The 6,559-nt window shown below is 33.5% G+C and overlaps 1 pseudogene; it reads left to right on the top strand.

Annotated features, from left to right (window-relative positions):
• The first annotated feature begins 676 nt into the window (after window positions 1-676).
• On the top strand, window positions 677-4,749 carry LOC133309114 (ras-related protein RABA1b-like; annotated as a pseudogene).
• The last annotated feature ends 1,810 nt before the right edge of the window (window positions 4,750-6,559 follow it).

Raw genomic sequence — 6,559 nt, forward strand, 5'->3', positions numbered from 1 at the left:
TTTTATTATAGTAATATAATTTTTCGCCCCCCGTCATATAATTTTCTGGGTCCGCCACTGTCTAGTGCCCAACAATTCGATTGGTTTGATAACCGGATCGGTTTTTATAACATTGCTTTGAATAAGTTTTTGTTGTTTTATTTTTTTAGCAGATTAAAATAAATTTTTATATAAATAAATCAAGCAAATCAAGCCATAATGATAATTATTTCATTCTCATGTTACATAAGATAAGTTTTCTCTCCTACACACTCTTCGATAATCGTATCATCTTTTTTTTCTTTTCTTTTTATTTTTCAGGTGGTAGAGTCCACAAGTTTATCTCTATGACATGAGATAACTTATATCCTTTAACATGAGATTAATAAAACTCTAATTATATTTATAATAAGGGTTTGTTTTTTCTGCAGTTACTGTAGATAAGTTATCTACAGTAAGCCCATTACGACGTCGTTTTGAGATGAAAATCATGGTATTTTTGTAATTTTAATTTATTTCAGGATTATTATAATCTTTATAATTATAATTTTTTAATATTTCAATCCCAAAACGATATTATTTTAAGATTAAATGAAGATAATTTAAAAATATAATAAATAACAGATTACGTCATGCTGTCTAAATATAAACTTAAAAAGACCAAAGACAATACACAATTATTACAGTTTATTCTCTCAGCCCTCACTCACTCCGCCAAGCAACTGCAAAATCTCCTTCTTCTTCCTCCTCTACCTTCTCCTCTCTCTCTCTCTCTCTCTCTCTCTCTCTAGAAGCAAGAGCTTCGAAGCAAGCTTGAAGCATCAATGGCGGGTTACAGGGAGAGCATCGACTACGACTACCTGTTCAAGGTGGTCCTGATCGGCGACTCCGGCGTGGGCAAGTCGAACCTCCTCTCGAGGTTCACGAAGAACGAGTTCAACCTCGAATACAAGTCCACGATTGGCGCTGAGTTCGTCACTCGCACCTTGAACGTCGACTCCAAAGTCGTCAAGTCTCAGATCTGGGACGCCGCCGGCCAGGAGAGGTCATTTTCTCATCTGGGTCTTTCTTCTTTTCTCTTCTTGCTTCTTCATTTCGCGTAAAAGAAACAAAAAACATTTGTAGTCTTGTGTTCTATTTGGCTTTAATTAGCTAGATTTGGTAACTTTGCTAGCTGGAATTGGAATCGGGTGATGAATGGGTATCTGGGTCGGTGTTGGGTTGAGTTTCGTGTAGCTGTTGTGTTATTATGGAAGGTTTGTTTTTATCAGAAAGATCTAATTTTGTTTCGTGTCAAGTTCCTGGTAAAGTGTTACTTGACTTGGAATTTTTTGGGTGGGTCATGTTTGTCTTTTTGTGATCTTCTTTGCCCTTTTATTTTTTGAAGTTTAGTTGGGTGGATCGTGATCCATTGAAGCTTGAACACCTTGGAATGTGATCCAATTTAATTGCAGTGTATAAGTTGCTAATTCTAAACTTTCTTACTGAAGTCAGTGTTTTTCCCTCTTTTGGACTCCATTTGTTGACTTGGGTTAGTAAGTTTCTGATTTAGAGGCTAGCAATAGAATTGGGACTATTATTCTAATGGTGTCCATTTTCTATGATTTATATCCTGTAATAAAATATTAATTTAATTATTTAATTTGTTATTCAGATATGATGCAAACTTTAGGTGTCAATTGTTAACTATTTAGGAAGTTATGTAAGACTTCATTTAATAATCTTCATTGAAGGTAAATCAATATTTATAGTATTGTGAATTCATCACATAGGCAGGAGACGTAACTCAATCATGGGCGTATTAAAAAACACTTTAAATTTAGAATCATGTTCATTTGAACTCAATTAATCCTCAATCAAATTTAGTCCAGTTCGCATTACATGCTCAATTCTAGCTGCTGCTTGTTGATTTTCTTTCTTTGGAAAAGATTTTACTGTTTCAGAAATGTGATGGATAGTATCATGGAGAATTGAAAATCATAAACTTGAGTATGGATAGTTTGAGAAAACAATATAGAAACATAAATGCCCATGTTTTGTTGTTTCGAACCCGAATTTTTTTCCTTTTGCAGTTTTGTTAAATACTGTTATATTGCTGACAGGTGTTAAGTATATTGTTAATAAAAATATTGATTATTTTGTCTTTTAATTTATGCTTTATATGTATCTGTTAGTGGATATTTCCACTGGGCTTAATTTTTTTTAGTTCATTCACTTTGATATTTTCTTTATGAGATGACATTGGAAGTGTTGCTTAAATCACATAACTTTTGGGCTTAGATCCAAGTGTTAGCGTTGTGTTGAACTGCTGCTTTTGCATTTCTACATTATAGATTTAGAAGGATCTGAGATGTTGATATTAGTGGGTTTGGTTGGCCTTGATCATCTGTAATCTCAGCCAAACAGTGGCCTAAGTCAAGCATATAAAAGCTCGTTTGGGCCTGTTTGTTGCAAAGTATGTAATGTAATCTAACAAATTTAAAATTTCCATACCCATAGTCATTTCTCTTGGAAACACATTATAATCTTCTTCAAATTGGTGAAGCAACAGGGAATTTTAATAACTGGTCACTGGCTTGATCTTCCTTTTGCCTGGGGAAGGAAGATTACTTTTCTATTTCCAATGATGAACTTATCAAGAAGTTGTGAACTTTTATCACTTAATTGAATTGCCGATTCAACCATAGTAATTCATGCTTCAAAGTACTAGGTAGTTGACGATTCGCTAAGCCCCACCCTCTCTCATTTACACTTCAATATAACATTGACCTGAAGTAATTTTGAACTTTTGTGGTCTGTGTTTTCCTTCAGTGTCACCATTAAGTTAAGCATCAAACTTTGTTAAACATATGCCTCTAAACTAGAAGTTGCTTTTATGCTTTCAATTTGATGGAACATGTCATGAAAGATCTCTTGCAAAGTAGTAAGTTTGGACCTTTCTCGTGGCCCGCCTGATATGAATGTTTACATTTTAATTTGAATTTTGAAGAAATAATTAATATTACTCCTTGGAGATTTCGTTGTATATTATCTGTTATGATACACATAATGCATCTTACTTAAAATGAAAGAAGTTGCTAGTATCCTGGGTTTTGGAAAAGACTCTGGCTGGATACAAATTGTGTCTGGAAATTATTGTTGAGACCTTACTTGAAGAATAATTTGAGAGTTGGTAATTGACTAAGTGTCCCAATCGGAAACTTGATGGGTGCATTTGAAAGGCTGATATTATAAAGCTATAGGGATGTGTGGCAGACATAAATAATACACTATTCTGGACAACACTTTGCTTGATATTCATATTATTCTTTCCAGTAGCTTTGAACCCCCCCCCCCCCCCCCCCCCCCCCCCCCCCACCCCCCCCCCCCCCCCCACCCACCACCCCACCCCACCCCACCAAACCAAACAAACAAAAAAAACCAAAACACCACAACAAAAACAGCAGCACTTACACATTATTATTATATACCTTCTACAGATATATTCATGAAGTCATGCACTTTTCCAACAAAACTTGGGCTAAATGGAATCTCTCCCCCCCCCCCCCCCCCCCCCCCTCCCCCTCTTTAGGAGCAAATAGAAAAGGTGGGCAAGGGAAAAAAAAAAGGATAGATGCCTTCATTTTCTACTACAGTGTTTAGTGAGGTGATTTTGCTCACACACCATTAGAAAATCTAAAATGCAAAGTGAGATACATGGTGTAATTAATGATGTGCAATTTATCTTAGTAAAGATCAAGGTATGCCTCCCATCTCCCTCAATTTATATCAATGAAGAAAATATCATAAGGTGCGTATGCACTTTTTCAGTCTTTGTATGCCCTTGTGACTTCATATTGACTCTAATTTTTGTTTCTAGTAATTACCAAATATGTAACTATCCAACATAAGAATATTTGGTATGTGTATAACTTCCAAATATTCATGGTGTGTCACCGAGACGCTGCTTAGTCCAATCTTGATTTTTGTCCCTTTCTTTATGACCACCTAAATGAACGTGAATTTCAATTGTTGCTTAACAATCCTTGATGTTAATTGTTTTGAATTATTATGTCTATAACTAGCCAAGCCTGTATATTATTGACATATAGCTCTGACCCATATTTTACTTTTCCACCGTATTGCATGCTTTTTAACTTACATTGTTTCTCTTTATAGGTCTCGTGCAATCACCCGTGCTTACTATCGTGCGGCTGTAGGTGCACTTCTTGTGTATGATGTCACACGCCGTGCAACCTTTGAGAATGTTGACAGATGGCTTAAGGAATTGCGGAATCAAACCCCAGACATTGTTGTGATGCTTGTTGGGAACAAATCAGATCTTAGTCACCTTGTAGCTGTATCAACTGAGGATGGGAAGGCTTATGCTGAAAAAGAATCACTGTATTTCATAGAAACCTCAGCTCTTGAAGCAACTAATGTAGAAAATGCATTCTCTGAAGTTATGACTCAGATATACCATGTTGTTAGTAACAAAATAGTTGAGGGTGCAGAAAATGGAACTGCATCTGTGCCTTCCAGAGGAGAGAAAATTGATCTTACGAATGATGTGTCTGCTTGAAGAGAGTTGGTTGTTGCTCAAGCTAATAGCATTAGCATATATTAGACTTGTTGTCTAACCTTAAAACCATGTTCAATAGGATCTGGGGATGCAAGTTGTTGTCATCATGGGCTAGCCTTAAAACCTTAAAACCTTGCTACTTGCATGTCATTGTTAAGTACATTGTGATACAAAATACATAGTCACACCTACAATCTAAATATTAATCTTGAATCACTTGTGACTTAGAGTTTAGACCTAGAGGTGTAGGAGCCTCACTGACTGAAATAAAGTGAAGAAACAATCCTAGGTCACCCTGCAAACAACGAAGAATGACATAAGCAGGATACAATAACATAATGCGTGAAAAGTTTTTTTTTTTTTTTTTTGGTGGGTTTTGTTTAAAACCATAGCTTATACCCAAATTCAATATATTTAAGTGTGGCATACTTAAATAGATCATACTTAAATAGATTTACAATAGGCTTCAGGGAATTCTTTTATCTATATCAGTCTCAAGCTCCATGCCCCAGCCTTAGGGGCAACTCTATCTAATGAGCAACATTTTCTTTTCTCAACAAAGTCGTGTCATATGCTTCATCTCGTTAATAATCTTCTCTTTCAAGGAATGATCTCTTTCTTAGGTTGTTTCATCTAACGAATATTACTCTTTTCAGAGAATAAAATATCCATATACATAATTATGGGTTTTATTAATCTCATGCAATAGGAGAGAATTTTCTCATACAATAGAGAGAATCATGTGTGGAACTCACTCACTATATAAAAAGAAAAAAAGAATAAAAAAATAACACGAAAATCGATGTATGTGTAGGAGAGAAAAATTCTCATACAACATAAGAATATATTTTTCCCATAATTATATGCACCCAATCCCTCCTCCCGCTAATAACTATGACATTCTAACATACATCCCTTGAAATATGTAAATCTTAACAAATCAATATTGGTTCATATAAAATCCGTTTCCAATGTATAAAAGTAAAAAAATTGAATTTCAAACTTTCAAATTCTACATTTCATTATCAAATGCTATCTAACATTTTCAAAATGATTATTCCGGGATGGCATTAGATAAAATTCCATGAATTTATAAGTGATTAAATATAATATAAAAAGTTTGTTACCCCATACATACAATATTGAATGATACTGATACAACAAAATATATAATAATAATAATAATAATAATAATAATAATAATAATAACAAAAAAAATTATGCCACCATGATCACCATCAACTCACGTTCTAAAGAGCTAACTAAATTATTTTAATGATTCCAGAAAAAGCAAGCCAGGTAATATCCAACAGATTTGAACATCAACTCCTATTTCAGCAATGCTTTAGAAAATTGTTTAGAATAATTAATAATGAATAGTAATGAGGTTAGACAAACCTTAAGTTTATACTTAAACTACCCAAAATAATCTATGCTAAAAATATTTATTCATTAAATTTTTAGGGTTATAAATTTATTTCAAAGAGTCAAATAAGCTGAGTTTAAGGTGATGGTAGCACCCCATTCTTATCAAATCACTATCCCTAACTTCTGAAAAATCACCTCAAGATCTTACAAGAGAGAAGGAACGGATAGGGCTTTAAAGTTTTACTAAGGGCTTGTTTGGTGTGATGTATAAAGTCTGATAGTATAAGCTTATATTATACGTTATGACATTTTTAGTTGTTTGATATGATCATCGTATAGTATAAGTTTATACAGCAGGATCCCTTTATACATCACAATGATGTATGACTTAATCAGGTCTAGGAGGGTAGGATTAGACCTGATAAATGGTTGATGTATTAACTAATGCAATTCTCAAGAATTAATATATTATTTTAATATTAATATGTTAAAATAAAAAATATTTTTTCATTACATAAATTTTTAAAATATTGGAGATTTTTATTTTTATAAAAATTAATATATTTTTTGGACAGACTCATCAACATATTTCTATAAAAATTAATATCATCTGATATATTTGGAAGAATTATATAAATTCATGATTAAAAT

Source organism: Gastrolobium bilobum, unplaced genomic scaffold (assembly GCF_033153095.1).
Source record: "Gastrolobium bilobum isolate Gb01-03AN ecotype WA unplaced genomic scaffold, APGP_CSIRO_Gbil_v1 utg547, whole genome shotgun sequence".
NCBI lineage: Eukaryota > Viridiplantae > Streptophyta > Magnoliopsida > Fabales > Fabaceae > Gastrolobium > Gastrolobium bilobum.